The following is an 18420-nucleotide window of genomic DNA, read 5'->3' on the forward strand; positions in this document are numbered from 1 at the left end:
GAGCGCGAGATGCCTAAATGGATGCCAATAAGATTCTGAATGGAAAGTTTACTTTCCAAGTTTAAAAAACCCAAATGGTTCCATTGACAAGACCAAAGTGATCTGTGTGTTTTGTCGTTGTGAACTAAGCTATCATTGCAGCACGTCCAGTCTGAAATACCACTTGATGGCCAAGTACACAGCTGATGCAAATCCTCCGCCCCCTCGTCAAAGCCAGGCGATTGCAATGTTGTTTTTATTTATTTTTAAACATTTGCACTAAGCAATCCGATCCACTTTTCCATGTTGATAAGAGCATTAAAATGAGAACAAATAATGGGCCAAAAAGAGGGACTTTAAGGGACATTTAGAATAGATAAAAATGTGCAATTAATTGCGATTAATCACAAGTTAACCATGACATTAATGCGATTAATCGCGATTCAATATTTTAATCGTTTGGCAGCACTAATTTACAGATTTAGAATGTGTTTTGGTATTCAATGTAGATGAAACACTTAATGGATAATGCTTTCGAGGACATTTATATTTTCAGCACAATAAATTGATAAATGTAAGTTAATGTCAGTCTGAGAAGTATTTTAGATTTTGAATCAAGCATATTATATACTTAACTCTTTTCTATGTTTACATCCTTCGAAGATGATGCATAGTGATTCTGGAATGTGTTTTACCCTGATTGCCACCATGTTGACCTCTAAAAGCAGCAGCCTTCAGCCATCTCCAAGTACAGGTACAAAATTTACAAGAAAATATTAATCAGAGTTTATCCTCTAAGATTGATCAAATATAAAGTATTCAACCTGTAAGGCTGGATCCCGAACAAAACTGTACTGAAAAGGTACGACATGATGATGGGTAGAAACTGAAATGGATTACCACAGGTCACACAGCTCAGCTTTGGCCATACAACCAATTCCAAGCCCAGTATAGAGAGGCTGAGTGGTCTGGATTATGTGAATGAGGGCCATTGTGTCATAGACAGTGTCGATGGACAGAGTACCTGCCCTGTTATCCAGGTAAACTCCTACTCTGGATGACAAAGAGACTGATACTTCAGTCACAACTTACGTGTGTTTGAAACTATAGCCTTCACTATAACACACCAAGCCCCAGGACTTGTCATTGCATCCAAACACACAGTCATAATCTGACTCTCCTGATACCTTTTATATGAGACTGCTGCAGTCCCCGACCCACTCCACCTCCCAGTAACGGCGTTCAGGCAGACCCTCTTTACACAGCACCCCAGTTGGTGAATCTATCTTGATGGTCAGGATATGAATGTGTTTCCCCTCCAGGTCACCTTTCTGTCATTAGTCAGAGGGGGCTTATGTCTGCAGTGTTTGGGTCCAGTGTGAGTCAACAGGAATCTGGGAGACAAGCAGAGATTAAATCAACACAACAACAACACAAATATTTAATGAATCTCGCTTTTGTATTCGATGTTGTGCCAGTTATACACTCATGAAGATGTATAATAACAATAGATAAATAAAGAAAAAGAAAAATTGTACAGCCTATCTGATTTAAATAATCTACTAACCTAAGATGAAACCAAGTCAAGATTTTATAGGTTTTTACTTTAATAGTTATTCTGTAATCCAGTTCTGTTATTCTGGAATAGTTCGAATGGTATTTTGTTCATGGAACCATTGGATTTCATTGTGAATTACTTCAACTAACTTATTTAAATGATCAAAATACACTCAAAATTAGTGTATTGGTGCGACAATAACACATCTCCCTTGTCATGTTTATAGACTGCTACATTGATCTAACCACTGACTGATACAGCAGCAACAGCAGCAGTGCTGATCATGACACTTGAGAATGATCACCGACACCTGTCATCATCCAATCACAGCCCCCCTCACACACATTGGTAAATGCGCCAATTCCTCCATAAAAAAAGAAAATCAGGGCAAAATGTGATGCTGTTCATTGTTGATGTAAAATATGATCACATTCTTGTTATATTGTTTCTAGTGCTGTCAAACGATTAAAACATTAAATCGCGATAAATCGCATTAATGTCATAGTTAACTCGCGATTAATCACAATTAATCACATTTTTATTCTAAATGTCCCTTGATTTCTTTTTGTCCCATTCTTTTTTCAAATTTTAATGCTCTTATCAACATGGAAAATTGGTTTGGATTGCTTTGTGCAAATATTTTTTTTATTGAAAACAACATTGCAATCGCCTGGCTTTGACGAGGGGGTGGAGAATTCGCATCAGCTGCCCAGCTAACACATGACGTTGCAGCAACGTTGCCAGTAGGTTCTCAGTTGGTAACCCGCGACGTTACCTTCTGGCAACGTCGTGGCAACGTTGTGGCAACGTTATAAAGGGAATGTTGCCAGTTGGTCCCATGGACAACGTTGCTACGACGTCGTCCCTTGGTCGGCTGGTAACGTCATTTTTAGGTCCGTGGGCAACGTTGCCGCGACGTCGTACCTTGGTCGGCTGGTTACGTTATTTTTAGGTCCGTGGGCAACGTTGCCGCGACGTCGTACCTAGGTTGGCTGGTAACGTCATTTTGAGGTCCGTGGGCAACGTTGTCGCGACGTCGTACCTTGGTCGGCTGGTAACGTCATTTTTAGGTCCGTGGGCAACGTTGCCGCGACGTTGTACCTTGGTCGGCTGGTTACGTTATTTTTTGGTCCCATGGACAACGTTGCGGCAACGTCCTACCTTGGTCGGCTGGTAACGTCATTTTTCGGTCCGTGGGCAACGTTGCCGCGACATTGTACCTTGGTCGGTTGGATACATTCATATTGGTACCATGGGTTAAGTTGCTCTTTGGTCGCAGGACAACGGATCTCGAGTGCAGTGGTTTGTGTGCTTGGCCATCAAGTGGTATTTCAGACTGCGATGATAGCTCAGTTTAAAAGGACAAAATACACAGATCACTTTGGTCTTGTCAATGGAACCATTTGGCAACTTTTTTAAAGTAAAATTTCCATTCAGAAACTTATTGGCATCCATTTCGGCATCTTGCGCACGCCATCCACTCAAAACGTAACGTTAGCCAACTACCAGAGAATGTCTAATATCCGTAACGGGCTCTGCTACTTCTCTCTAGCTGGCTCGCAAGCCAAACAAGTGTGTGTGGCGTGCCTGTCGTTTTGTTTCCAGTCTAGCTAGATCCGGTGTGGAGTTGTAGTTTTTCTAACGTTGGTAGTTGTTGCACCCATAGACATATATAAACACTAGATGTCTCGTCCGCGTTGCTGGACAACGGAGTCGAACGTCCGCACATGGCGGCCATCTTGCCACAGGCAACTCGCTCACCCATAACATTGTGTTGACGCTACATGTACTTTTTAAATGACCATAACTTGCTCAATTTTCATTGGTTTGTTATCAACGTCAGAGATGTCGCTATTCCACTGCATACTTATGAATAATTCTGTAATTTTAAAAAAATGTAATAATTCTGTAATTTAAAAAAAATGTAATAGAAGTATGCAGTGGAATAGCGACATCTCTGACGTTGATAACAAACCAAACCGTTTAAAAATCGGTTGAAAATATATAATCTGAGCACCTTCATCCACAGGGTTGTCAAAGAACGGATATGCCATAGTTGATTGTAAAGTGACATTTTTTAACTTGTTTATTTAAATGAATACATTATTTGGAGTCACTCCTTGAAGGAATAGGACAGGAAGTCAGCCACAATGTTCTGGTGTCCCTTTATGTAGGGTGATTTCAGGTAATGTGGGACACTTTTTGGTAGAGGCTCCAGTAGACTTACAAAATAACTGTTAACTCGCCCCAGTGGTGTTTCTGTAAATCGTTTTAGGGCTTGGGAACATTTTCATGTTGGAATGAAATCGGAATACACAATATTTTAGAAGCTACACACTTTCAAACATATCATGACCCCCTCTCTCTCTCAGGCACCATTTTCAGGTAATGTGGGACAGCTTGTCTGATAAAGTGGGACAGTCATCGTCTGTCAGCCTAGTCTGCTAATATAATAATAATTAGTTTATATACAACAATGCTGGGTGTGGCAAGATTCATTTAGTTGTGGGGTTTGACTTATACAATAGGCATAAAGTGTAACTGATGTAAACCTTAGTGATCTGCAGTCTATGTGCTACCTAGATTGTCCCGCTGGGTTAGCATTTCGTTGGACTAGCGTTAGCGGTCATGCTTACAAGTCTGAAAGCGCTGGTTCAATGACATTGTAAGTTGTTATTTAGTTGGGAACTTAAGTGCAGTATGTTGCATTGGTATTAAACATTTGAGAACTGTCAAATTAAATTACTTTTATAGCATAAACACGGCATTACTAGATGTCCCACTTTACCTGAAAAATGCTGTCCCACATTACCTGACATGATCAGGTAATGTGGGACAGTCACATAAAACGTTTTTTTTCTTTCTAACAAAGCATTATTTTACACATTTTTGTGTGTTTCAATCAGTGGTTAAACCCCTTCAATATGCTGCAATAGTTTTCATTGTAACTTAATTTAGATTCCTTTCCCAGCCTTATCATTGAGAAATATAATGTCATATGCCGCTGAACTTTCGATGCGTTTTTTCTGTATAGACCTCTTGTCAAGCCAGATCACGCCTACTCTGATGATGTCAGACAAATAAAAACCACTGCATAGTGACTAGAAGTGTTGTATTTACAAGTCAAGATCAGCTCTGGTGATTGGATAACGGTTTTGCACATGTTAAATCATCAAAATGCATAACTGTCTCACTGTACCTGATGTCCCACATTACCTGAACTCACCCTACTGTATCCTGAAACAATATGGCTGTAGGAACAGATACCACCTGCTAATTCATGCATTGGAATCTTTCATTCTGATATCTCCAACAATAATTCATCACCCATTTGACAATACCTCAAAGTGTCCAGAACCCATTTCACGACCAAGGCTTCTTTCTCAAACGGTTGAATACTTAGTATTCCTAGGAAGAGCTTGCGGCTTATATACTGAACTGTCCTTTGATCCTACTCCTTGCCCTACAGCAGCACATCTCCAATGCCTATCCCAGAAGCATCCATCTGAACTGTAAATGGACAAGTGAAATCCCGACACTGAAACACAGGCTCATTACACATTGTGACGTCACGAGAGGCTACACAGCCCTCAGCGGGACAGTTCAAAATAGTGCGAGGACACCTGGGTTGAACAAAAACAAGGGGTTTATTAACGAACCTCAGAATTAAAAACTTCCAAATCTTGCATAGGATGTCAAAAAAAAAAAACGTATACAGCGCCTCTTCCAGCCGCCGGAATCCTTCTCCTCACCCAACCCCACTTAACTGTGGCTCTCCCTCTTTAACCAAACCCTTTTGGTCATTAGGGTCTGATCAGTCCCAGGTGTGCGGGAATGCCCCGCTTTGAGGGAGGGATGGGGCTCCCGACTCCCCCAGCAGAGGGAGCTATAGCTGCTCAGGGCTGCAGCCACCTCCGGGGAACGTAGCACCCCTCCAGGACCCAGCCTCTCGTGACATCACACATCCCCCCCCCTCGAGACCGACGTCCTCGTCGGGGTGAAGGAGGTAAAGAAGGCGTCACGCCGGGAGAGGGCGTCTGCATTGCCGTGGCGCTTGCCATCCCTGTGGACAACAGAAAAGTTAAACGCTTGTAGGCTCAAAAACCATCTGGTAATCATACTGTTTGTTTCTCTGTTCCTGGCCATCCACAGCAGAGTGGCATGATCAGACACCACCGTAAAACGTTGGCCCAGAAGGTAGAACCGCAGGGATTCGAGGGCCCAGGTTACAGCGAGACATTCCTTTTCCACCGTGGAATAGTTATTTTCTCTTGGAAGTAGCTTCCTGCTTATGTAGAGAACGGGATGTTCCTCACAGGCTTGGGCTCACCTGAACCTCTTCTCGCACTGGTTCCTGGGACTCTGTGGGGGATAGACTACCTCCCTGGCTCATCTGCTCAGGTCTTCTTTTATCAGGTTGCCTCACCTTGTAGTTGACCTCTCCCACACGTTCAATGACCTCATATGGTCCTTGCCAGGAATTTACACTCCATGGTTGGCACCAGGACCAGCACTCTGTCCCCTGGCTTAAACTCCCTGGGTTGAGCAGATCTGTTGTAGGAGGCTTGCTGTTGCCGTTGAGCAGTCTCCATGTGTTCCCGCATCATGGGATAGATGGCCTTCATCCTCTCCCTCATGGCCCCGACATGCTCGATCATGGTCCGCTGCTGGCATGGCTGCTCCTCCCAGGCTTCCTTGGCAATGTCCAGCAGTCCCCTGGGCTTATAGGAAAGCAAGAGCTCAAAGGGTGAAAAAACAGTTAAAGACTGAGGTATCTCTCACTGCAAACAGCAGAAACTGTAGTAGCTGATCCCAGTTGCGCCCATCTTCCCCAACCACCTTCCGCAGCATGGATTTCAGCGTTTTGTTAAAACGTTCGACTAATCCATCCGTCTGGGGGTGGTAGACTGAGGTTTTCAGCTGTTTAATCTTCAGTAAAGCACAGAGGTCCTTCATCACCCTGGACATAAACAGAGTCCCTTGGTCCGTCAATATCTCCTTTGGGATTCCCAGACTAGTCGAGAGAAGGAACAGCTCCTTGGCGATGTGTCTGGATGTAGCCTTTGATGAAGAATTATTAACACACTGTTGTAATCATGACGAAGGAGAAAACAATCATGGTACTATATAACTGATGTGAAACCACTAAATCACCTTTGTGCATTTATATGATGTATTATTTTATATTATTGAAAAATCACCTTTGTGCATTTATACGCTATATTATTCTATAGTATGGATAACCAGATGCAATTGAGTAGATGGATTGAAAAGTAACATTAAACATAGAAGAAATAAGCCAGACATGGAAGCCCAGATAAGCAGAGTTTGAGAGCCGGAGGAAAACGTATGTGTGTAGGCCTCAACCATAAAAAAAACTACAAGGCCCAGATAGAGAGAACTACAAGCGACTGAGAACAAATTTATGGATTTGAACTCCAGGTGACCTGAACTACAAGCCTCGCGTGGCCACAGTGTTGGGGAATGGCCAGGCTATGCAAATTCTGTGACAATGTGACAACATGTACTGTGCCAATGAGAAATCATCAAAATATTGAAGGAAAAATATAAAAGCAAATGTCCGGAGAAAAATTTCAGTCTGATCTCGAGACCATGCTCCCGTTTGTTGGAATCAATCCTCTGTGTTAGATTCGAATAAACACTTTGCATCATACTCTGCTCCCGTTTTCCGTGCTGTTTTGGACTTAGGTTTTGAAACGAACTTAGGAACTTAGACTGAATTTGTGACCCAACATTTGGCGAGCCGAGGCCAGGAGGCCGGAGCCAGTCGCCTGAGCGGAGGGCCACACCGGACGCTTGGCCAAACAAATTTAAAAGGTAAGCAGATTTTTTTCTTTTATATCTGCTTGAATTACGTGCGTATCCGAGGTGTGAATCCACCCAGGCTGCACTGGCTCCTATGCCCAAAAGAACCAATTTCTTCTGATTAATTGATAAACTCGAAAAGCACGGAGAACCGGAGTGTGATGCAAATTATTATATGTTATGTTTGTATGCTGTGTGCTAACTGCTTGCTAACAGCTATGTTCAATACAGTCTGAATGTTTAAAATGTCACGCTCGGCTATTATCTGCTGGTTGCTAGCTTGCTTAACATTTGCTTTAATTTTAATCTGGATCGCGGTAGCGGTAAAACACAGAAAGTAGGTTTAGATTAAATAACATACTTTAGAATATAGCCATTATTATATTTATACTGTCTAAAAAAACAAAAACAATCGATGCATACAAAAAACGCTTAGATCATTGGAGCCGGGGCTCAAGGTAGGCTACAGTAATTTTCGTTTAAGATCCGCAAAGTTTGAGCTCCGTTCAGTTTTCTTTACTGTCTAAATAACATTGTTAGAGATTCGCAAATTAAATAATATTGTCTGATATTTGTGGGCTGTGGCCTGGCGAAGTTTGATTCGCAAATTAAATAATATTGTCTGATATTTGTGGGCTGTGGCCTGGCGAAGTTTGATTCGCAAATTAAATAATATTGTCTGATATTTGTGGGCTGTGGCCTGGCGAAGTTTGATTCGCAAATTAAATAATATTGTCTGATATTTGTGGGCTGTGGCCTGGCGAAGTTTGATTCGCAAATTAAATAATATTGTCTGATATTTGTGGGCTGTGGCCTGGCGAAGTTTGATTCGCAAAATTAATAATATTGTTGATATTTTGTGAGACTACGGCCAGGCGAGGGTTGAATAGTGTTTTATAATCATTAGATGTTTAGTGGGTTCGATCCTGACGAATGTTAGTTCGTTTTGTTCTTATGTAAATAATTAAATGTGTAGAGAGTTAGATCCTAATGAAGGTTAATTCGTGATGTTATAGTCATTAGATGTCGAGTGGGCTAAGGCCCGACGAATATTAAAATTATTGCGTGTAATTTCGTTAGGATTTACCAGGTTTAGGCGCAAAGCACATTAACTCATGTATGTAAAGTCACTTGCGGCTCAGATTGAGTAGTCTGGATCGAAATAGTTATTAGGAAAAGTGTAAATATACACATATACTCATTGTATGTCGTGACAACCAATAGAGGAACGAACGACCGAGCCGGCCGCCTCAGTCGTGAAGTTCAGGAGAGATAACGAGCTCGCTTGAGACCCCACCCGGAGCGGTGAAGGGACGGACACAGTCCATCTATTCATGAGTGATTAAAACTCAAAGGAATAAACTCAGCCAAATTGGTTAAAATTGACTAACTTCCCCGATTGTCTTTTAAAAAGATTTGGTATTAGTGTGGCAATATACTCCCTGCGAGAGAGCGCAGGTCCTGCTTATGTGCTGTGTGGGTTATGTGGCTGAACTCATCAACCGAAACCTCAGGACATTAGTCAAAGGCGAGCGACTAGAAAATAACCTGTGGTCAGGCACAGTCAGAAACGGGAGCAGCCCGAACTGTCTGTGGCCAGCAAATTGACTGGGTGCTGGAACCCCTGAGATCTCTCTCTCTCTCGCTCACTCTCTCACAAAAACCTCTCCCACTCAGCTGATTCAAAACTGGCGTTGTCGCACTCACAGTCGGGCCCAACCCGCTCGACCCTTGTTCTAACACACACTCTCTCACTCTCACCCTCACACTCTCCCACCCTCTCTCCCTCACTTACTCTCTCTCTCCCTCTCTCTCTCTCTCTCTCTCTCTTTTTTCCCCCTCACCCACGCTCACTATCACTCTCCGCATCTCACCCGCACTCATCATAACCCTTCCCCTCAATCTATCTCTCTCTATCCCATTCACGCTCACGCTCACCCGTACCTCGCACCCACACACACACCACACACGCTCAAACGATACAAACATACACTCCCCGCAAACCATTGCCCTCCCGAATCCCACCAGTGACCACACATACGTACTCCCACACAACGAAAACACACGAAGTCCCATCCACTCCCAAGCTACCACACCTAACTTACTCTCCCGCCTCCTCCCGTACACATATACACACACCTTGTACCACACACGCACCACTCTCATTACACTCACACCCTCACACAGTATACGCAACGCTCCCACACAATAACACACACACACGTACACGTTTACCCAACACACACTCTAATTCCTCAGTCCCAAACACACGCACACATAATCACACTCCTCACACGCACAACACCGCACACACATAACACACTCATTTTCTCCCTCCTCTTCCCGCACATCTACACACACACCTTGTGCCACACGCACACCACGCTCAATACACGCACCCTCACTCAACCCCCACTCAAAAGCACACACACACACTCTCCCTCTCACACTCATTCACACACACACACACGCACACATCTATACACACCCCTCACACACATCCACAACATACACTCCCATACACACACACACACACACACACACACACTCTCATACCACACATCTACACACACCCCTCACACACACCCACGACATACACTCCACACACACACACAACATACACTCCCATTCACACACATACACACTCTCCCTCTCACTCTCATACACACACACACTCACACACACACACACACAACACACCTATCCAACAGACAAGACACACACACACTCTCAAATACATATAATCACACAAAACTTCAAGTATACACACACACCTTTTTCTTTGTGGCGTTCCTCCCCATGGTCAACTACTTATAGAAGAGTATAGCTGAACTATTGGCCTACAACAGATGAGAAAACAAGAACGACTTGTGACTAACTGACAGGAGAGACACAAGAAAATAGTGAGAGTGGTTGTTAAACATCATCACTGTGGACCTTTTCCATTCTCCAACACACACACACACACGCGTCCCCTCTCGGTTGCCATCAACCAGTCGTTACTCTAACCGAGTTGTGACAGATTTAAAGCTCTACCCCTGGCAGAGGAAAACAAGAGCCTCTAGCAAACAAGGAAGAAACAACACCATAAACTGGGCTGGCATTCGCAACCCATACCACTGGTGGCTACCACAGAAACTAGAAAAAATCCCGCTGAGGTCGTGTGTCATTCTAACGAATGAGCACCAGACAATAAGTAATACAAATACACTCATACTCAGACCACTTGAATTGATATAAGACGCACACACATAATCACAAATTAAGAACAGTTTAAATGCTCAATTGAAGAAAAAACAAAACAGACGAAACAAATCAAAACAGAGACTGGGCAAAACCCTAAATCATTATAACAGCCCCAGGAGAGAAGGTTTTCTCCCAGGCGTGTCTTGGCAACAAGCAACAACACTATTGGAACACTGCAATCTGGCCCAGAAGTTGGAGCAGACTGCAGTAGCCGCTAACTACTAAAAGAAACAAAAGACAAAACAAAAACAGTACGGGATAGGCCGATCACATACCAGCAACAAGTATCACCGTTGTTCCCAGTAGGGTGAGTGAAGGCAGGAAGGTGTAATTGAAACAATCAGACCTCCAAAAATAAAAATAAACAGAGAGGCTGTTGAGAGAGTTCCTACATGGTCCCGTTATACCAACCAGGAAAACTAATGAACTACCTGGTAGAAATAAAGAAAATCGGAGAAACAGGCAAACAACCGCGGGTTTTTGGGTCTTTGGTCAAACGAGCACAACGAATAAACATGGGGAACGCTCACGGGAACAGCAGTGGAAAAACTGCGGAAGTTCCAATGGAGCTAATAATAATGCGCCACCCAGACGATAAAACGTTAATTACACGATTAATGAAGAGATGGCATGCGCGCAATCTACTTTGGCCGAAAGAAGGATCCTTTGATGTGGCGTGTTGTGAGGAAATGGAGCTGAACATCTAACATCACAAATCTGAAGATCACAGCGACAAGAGACTAGGCAAAAAGACAAGAGAAAGAGAAGTGTTAAATTGGTTTAGACAAGAAGGACATCGACGTCAAATGGCCAGAACTGAGCGAAAAACACAAAACGAAAATAAAAAAGAGTCAATAAGCAATTCTAAAGAAACAAGAACAGTGAAATTACAGGGACAGAGCCCCACGGCACCAGCGTGGCCAGTGGAACCACCCCCATACCCGGACAGCAGGAACCCATTCAAAGTGGGACAATATCCACTCCTGAACACAAACCCCGAAGGAGAGAAAATGAGAGGGCAACTACATGGAGATTTCACTTTCACTCTGGACAACGCACCAGAAGTCTATGCTGGGGGCAAAAAAGCTGAAACACCAAACAAGAAAGAGCTGGCCGAGGCCAGCATGGGACAAGAAGATGGGAACTCATTATGCCACAGCGAACAATCACAAGAACATCTGGACAGAGAGGAGTACCAGAAGAGGACTGCTAAAAAAGCAGAAATGGCTCATTTGATAGATAAACTAAATTACCTGGAACAAATAATAAAAGAATCCAACGAAAAGGAGTATGAAGAACAAAGACACAACGAACATCAAGAGACTGGACTAAAGGAGTGTGAGGACAAAGATGCATCATCTCAACTGCGTCCCTCGACCCAGCCACTTGGGGCACGCCCGAAACAAAAAAGCAGAGATCATTCTCTGACAGAATGGAGCAAACAAAAATGCGATGATATGGAAAAATCCATACACACAATGGAGAGAGAGATAAACAGCCTGACGAACAGATTAAGCAGCCACAGGAACAAAACGTCAGCACCCAGGCCGACATCGGAGATCCCACCAGATCAGGGCCCCCACAGCGTATGGCAACATCCAAACAACGGAGGGGCAATGCGTCTGAGTCTAGAAGGCATGATAGTTCCACAAAACAGAGAAGGTGGGGCAGTCTACGGACAAAAAATAGCATCACAGGAGGAACGGACACAGCACTGGGTGAGAAATGGAGGAAGGTTGGGGAGAAGGCCCAGCCTAAACAGCTACCCAGAAGGAAAAGGAGCAGAGGATCTAAACAATCCAGTCCCAGTGTGTCCCCTAGTGGTGAAAGGAACTGGACAAGACCCCATGTACGTGCCATGGTCATTCATGGACATGATAGGTCTGGCAGGAAGGCTGCCAACCCTTACCGATGGAGCCAACAAATGGATAACAGCATTGGAAGAGAGCACAGCAGGAGTGACCCTGGCACTGGGAGACATAAAGGCATTGTTGATGCACACAGCCGGAAAACAATTAACAGAAGAGGTTTTCCAGGGTGCACAGCTGCCAAGAGTGGTGACCGGAAATCAGGTGGACAGCGTAGGGTTTGGAGGCCACCGCAATCAAATATGGGCTGAACTAAGGAAGCACTACCCGGAGAAGATGGATCCCTCCAAGCTGGATGGCGAAGTACTGAAAGACAACGAATGCCCCACCAAATTCCTGCACACTTTCCAGCGCAGATGGAGAGAGGAGACGGGGGGTGCCTGGAACACAAACAACACCACTCAGAGACTGTTCATGCTCATGGTCAAGAAGGCTATGCCACAAAACGTACAAAAGTGCCTGGACAATGTAGTGGGCCTGATGAAGATGGACTGGCCATTTTCTCTGAACATATAGTCCACCATGTTGACAACTGCAGAAGAGAAATCCGAGAAGCCGAAGAGCAAAACAAGCAACTTAGCAATAAGCTAACACAACTGCAACTGGGAGAGCTGTGTAAACAAAAAAAAGACAAATCCAAAACACAAGCACCAGTAATAACAACACAGGCGCAGGACCTAGAGGACACGACAACCCAAGCCCCATTGGTGCTCCGGACACAGCCCCAACCTCCGACTCCACATGGACCAAGGCAGACAACACCAGGCAATTTTCCAGCCGCCACCCTACCACCAATCCATGTACACGTTGGGCCTTCAAACGGTTATCAGCAACAATGGACGGGAAAGGGTGGATCCACCCAATATGGTGGGAAACCCCCAGGAGGACAAGGGCAAGGCCCGCCCCCACCGTGGAACGGACAAACGCAAGCTAACCCCAACCAAGCCTACAAGCAGCAGGGGAAGGAATGCTGGGGATGTCGACAACTAGGCCATGTCAAAAGGGATTGCCCCGTGAATCCATACCCAAAACCAACAGACCCATACGGGACATCAACAATCCAATACGTGCCACCCGCAAATCCATACGCGAAACCAACAAACCCACAAGGACCATCCACAAACCAATATGGGCCACCACCAAACCCACATATGCCACCAGCCACCAACTGGCAATAGAGGTGCCCAGAGAAGCCAGAAGGGGAAACAATGTCGCCAGTAATCTCACTACAACCACGAGAAGAACCCACCATATCAATAACAGTGCAAGGCCGAGAACATGCCTTCATGGTGGACACGGGAGCGACATATTCATGCATCGGAAAAAATGGCTTCAATCTTCCCCTCTCAAGTTCATCCATCCGAACCGTTGGCTTTTCTGGGAAGACACAAATTATACCACTCACGGAGCCTCTCACGATGCAAATCGAAGGGAAAACCATCGTGGCACCTCTACTCTACTCAGCACATACTCCAATTAACCTGTTGGGAAGAGACATTCTATGTATATTAAAAGCCAACATCGAGTGTACCCAGAGTGGCTTGCGAGTAGAGTTCCAAGACAGTTCCACAGCAAAACAAATGATGCCAGTAATGGCAGAAGACGCACTACAAAATGCCCTGAGTTCACTAACAAATACAACAACAAAGGATAATCATCGTCAACCGCCACCAACGGCGTACTGGCTACAATTGGTCCCACACGAATCCTCGCTGACCCAACTATGGGAAGAGTGGGAGCCGTGGGTCCAAGCGCTGATAGGGAAACCTAAAACGCAACTCATGCCGCTCCACTGCACTCTGTTGTACGACGAATATCAAAGCCACATGGACTATGCTGACTGTTGGATAGAGATGATCAATAAAAAACAGTTCTCTATCATCAGCCAGGATATCTTTGTGGGCCCCGAGGGAGCTGCTGCAGCTATAACACTCCCATCTGAACTACAAGAATGGTATCAAATCCAAGGCTCTGCCCCCCACATAACACTGATGACAACTGAAGGACATAGGACAAGAGAGTTAGGACCAATGGTTAGGACAGCTTTGCAGATACCAGAATGGAGGCCCACAAACAATAAAAACATCCACATATCCCCTGACACACGCTTTTATAGAATATCAGCAAAAAATTACAATGTAGGAACGGCAGACACAGTGATACTTAACATGCAAACATCAATCAAACAATGCTTACTTTCAGAACATGAGGATTTGTTAGGACAGGTGCCCCCAACATTATGGTCAAAACACAAGACAGACGTAGGTTATATAAAGTCCGCAGAACCCATACACATAGACGTTAAGCAGGGAGCAAGATTACCATACCAGAGACAGTATCCACTCCGACAACACGCCATAGACGGGATTAGACCCACCATTACGGGCCTAGTAAGGGCGGGAGTCCTGAAAGAAACTAAAAGCTCCTGTAATACACCCATCTTTCCAATAAAAAAGCCACACTCTAACGATTATCGATTGGTGCACGATTTGCGAGCAATTAACTCCATTGTGAACGTTCCAAAGGCGATTGTCCCCGACCCACATACTTTACTGTCCAATATTCCCCCAGGCACCAAATGGTTTACTGTCATAGATCTGTGCTCGGCCTTCTTCTCAGTCCCCGTAGACGCAGATTCACAGTATCTGTTTGCGTTCACATTTGAAGGTAGACAACTGACTTACACTCGATTACCCCAGGGATTCCTAGACAGCCCTGCAGTGTTCAATCGGGTGTTGGCCCAAGACCTACAAAACCTGCATGTTGCCAGTACCGTGGTCCAATACGTGGATGACATTTTAGTATGTAGTAGTTCCAAAGAGCAGTGTGAGAGAGACTCCATCACAGTGTTAAAACTATTGGCGGAGGGAGGCCATAAGGTTAGCAGAGATAAATTGCAATTTTGCCAGACAACAGTAGATTATCTGGGGAGGCGGCTTAGTGGAGATACAAGACAGGTGGCCGTGTCACAAATAGAGGCCATAGTCACAGCTCCAAAGCCTCAGACAGTGGGACAGATGCTCACCTTGTTGGGAATGGCGGGATACAGTAGACCATGGATTTGTGATTATGCCCTCAAAACAGCGCCACTGCGTGCCCTTATCAGGGCTGCAGGGCAGAATAGTAATGCTGCTACATTGCAGTGGACCGAAGAAGCGGAGGGAGCCTTTTTGGCCCTCAAAAGTGACATGCAGTCTGCCCCCGCCCTTGGCAATCCCGATTACTCGAAACCATTTCATCTATATGTTGCAGAACGGTCTGGATATGCTACTGCTGTATTGTTGCAGGACACGCCGGTTGGGAAACAACCATTGGCTTATTATAGCACAAAACTTGATAACGTAGAGGCAGGATTGCCACCTTGTTACCAGGGATTGGCAGCCGCTGTTTTCGCGTTCAAGAAGGCAACATCACTAACGATGGGACACCCAGTAATTCTGTACACGTCTCACCAGCTGTATGCCCTACTCACAAGCACAAGGTTTGTCTTGACACAGGCCAGACGAACGGGCTCTGAGGTAATCCTATCAGCCCCAGAACTTACCATACAAAGGTGCGACACGGTGAACCCAGCAACTAAAATGGTGTTACCAGTAGATGGGACACCACACAACTGTGTCCATGACACCGACACCTTCATGCGTGCACGCCAAGACCTGTACAATGAGCCCATCATAGCGGACCTCACGCTGTTCGTGGACGGATCCTGCTATAGGGATGCCGTGGGCAACCATGCTGGTTACGGTGTTGTACGACTTAAGGATGACACAACATTTGAAACCATCCAATCGGTAAAGGTCGACCAACCGTGCTCCGCCCAATTGGCTGAAGTCAAAGCTCTCACAGCGGCGTGTCTGTTGGCAAAGGGCAAGAGCCTCAATGTCTATACGGACTCCGCATATGCATACGGAGTATGTCACGTTTACGGTAACATATGGAAACAGAGAGGCTTCCGCAGAGCCAATGGCACAATAATTAGCCATGGGCAATCCATCTCTCAGCTGTTGGATGCCATGCACGTGCCAACGGCCTTGGCCATTATTAAATGCCCGGCCCACCAAAAGGCTGACACTCTCATTGCCAGAGGCAACAACTTGGCAGATGTAGTAGCCAGACAGGCAGCTGCAGGGTCTGAGACAATGATGGGACCAATGCATGTGGCGGATGATCCAGCCCCACTTACCACTCTATCTTCTCTTGTGCTAGCACAAGACCGAGCTAGTCCTCAGGAGAAAGACATGTGGGTGAAACGGGGTGCTTTGCAACACACCCAAGAGGGGCCCAACAAAGGTCTATGGAGGAGTAGTCAGGGCCATTTTGTTCTACCAAGTACATTGCTGCGCTGTGCTATCAGTAATGCGCATGGTAGTGACCATTGCGCAAGGGGGAGATTGTACGTCGTCTTCAAGCCGTGTGGTGGTCACCATATCTAACATCCACAGTTGACAGAGTGTTACACGAATGCGAAGTATGCGCACACTATAACGTTAGGAAGACACTTACCGCTCCCATCTCACACATTCCAACGCCAGACGGACCATTTAGACATCTGATGATAGATTACGTGGACATGACACAACGTATAGGAAGACTAAGATACATCTTGGTAGTAATCTGTCGATTCAGCAGGTGGGTAGAGGCGGTGCCAACGGCAGGACCCGACTCCCGATCAGTTGCGAAATTTCTATGTAGAGAGGTCTTTCCAAGATTCGGCATTCCGGATAGCATGAGCTCAGACAATGGACCACATTTTGTGGCCGAAACGTTTAAACTGGCAATGAAAATGCTAGGAGTCAAACAAAGGTTTGGCTGCGTTTATCATCCCCAATCACAAGGAACAGTAGAAAGAGCCAACGGTATTTTGAAAACCAAACTAGCTAAAATCATGGCAGATGGTAAATTAAACTGGGTACAGGCCTTACCACTGGCACTAATGGCAATGCGCTCAAGTACTAACCGCATGACATTTCTAACACCGCATGAGATGGCGACTGGAAGGCCGCTTCCAGTTCCATACTTACGAGGACCCGTTGAGGGCCCTCCTCTCGAAAAATTGGAAAGGGAGCTGCAAAGCTACCTACAACACTTAACACAAATACATAAGGAAGTGTTCTCACAGGTAAAAGGTGCTACCGAGCAGAGAGAAGCAGAGATTCCTGAGAACCTGCGGAGGGTTGTGCCGGGAGACTGGGTCTACGTAAAGGTATTCAAACGAAAGTGGAACGAGCCCAGACGGGAAGGCCCCTTCAGAGTTCGTCTAACGACCCACACAGCTCTAAAAGTCGACGGTAAGAAGTTTTGGTACCATCTCAATCACTGTTGCAGAGCAGAAGACCCAGAACAGACCAAGGCGCTTAGAAGTGAAACAACTCCACCAGAATCGGGGGCAGGTGACACCGCCCCGCAGGGACTCCAAGATGGAGACGGTCACTCCTCCCCGCTGGGACCCAGACGATCTCACAGACTGGTCCAGCAGAGAATCACAAACAACAATAACGCTAAGAGCAGCAGCTCAACTATTACTAGATGAACAAAACAGATCCCAGCAGGCAGTGGAGAGAGCCAGGGCCATCACGATGCAGGAAAGGGACCCCCCCAGATTTAAGAACCACAATACGAACAGGGCTAAGGATAATGCTAATATGGATAGCCATATTATGGACAGGCGGTCTGATATGGACCATGCTATGCACACCACCCATCCCACAATCCCGCCTCAACGCAACTCAGCAGCCCACTCCACTCACCATAGATCTCCAACCTAACTCAAGTCAACCGCAGGTTTCAACCACCCAATACCCCCAACATAACTTAACACAAGAGCATGCATCACCCACCCACGAACCAACACCGTCCAAGGAAAGAGCACCCATGACCAAATGCGCACTAGCCGTAGGAGTTATGGCTGCCAACCTAGGTTATATACCACTGACAGAGGAAGTT

Source organism: Hypomesus nipponensis, chromosome 21, assembly GCF_054491055.1.
Source record: "Hypomesus nipponensis isolate SF chromosome 21, ASM5449105v1, whole genome shotgun sequence".
Classification (NCBI taxonomy): domain Eukaryota; kingdom Metazoa; phylum Chordata; class Actinopteri; order Osmeriformes; family Osmeridae; genus Hypomesus; species Hypomesus nipponensis.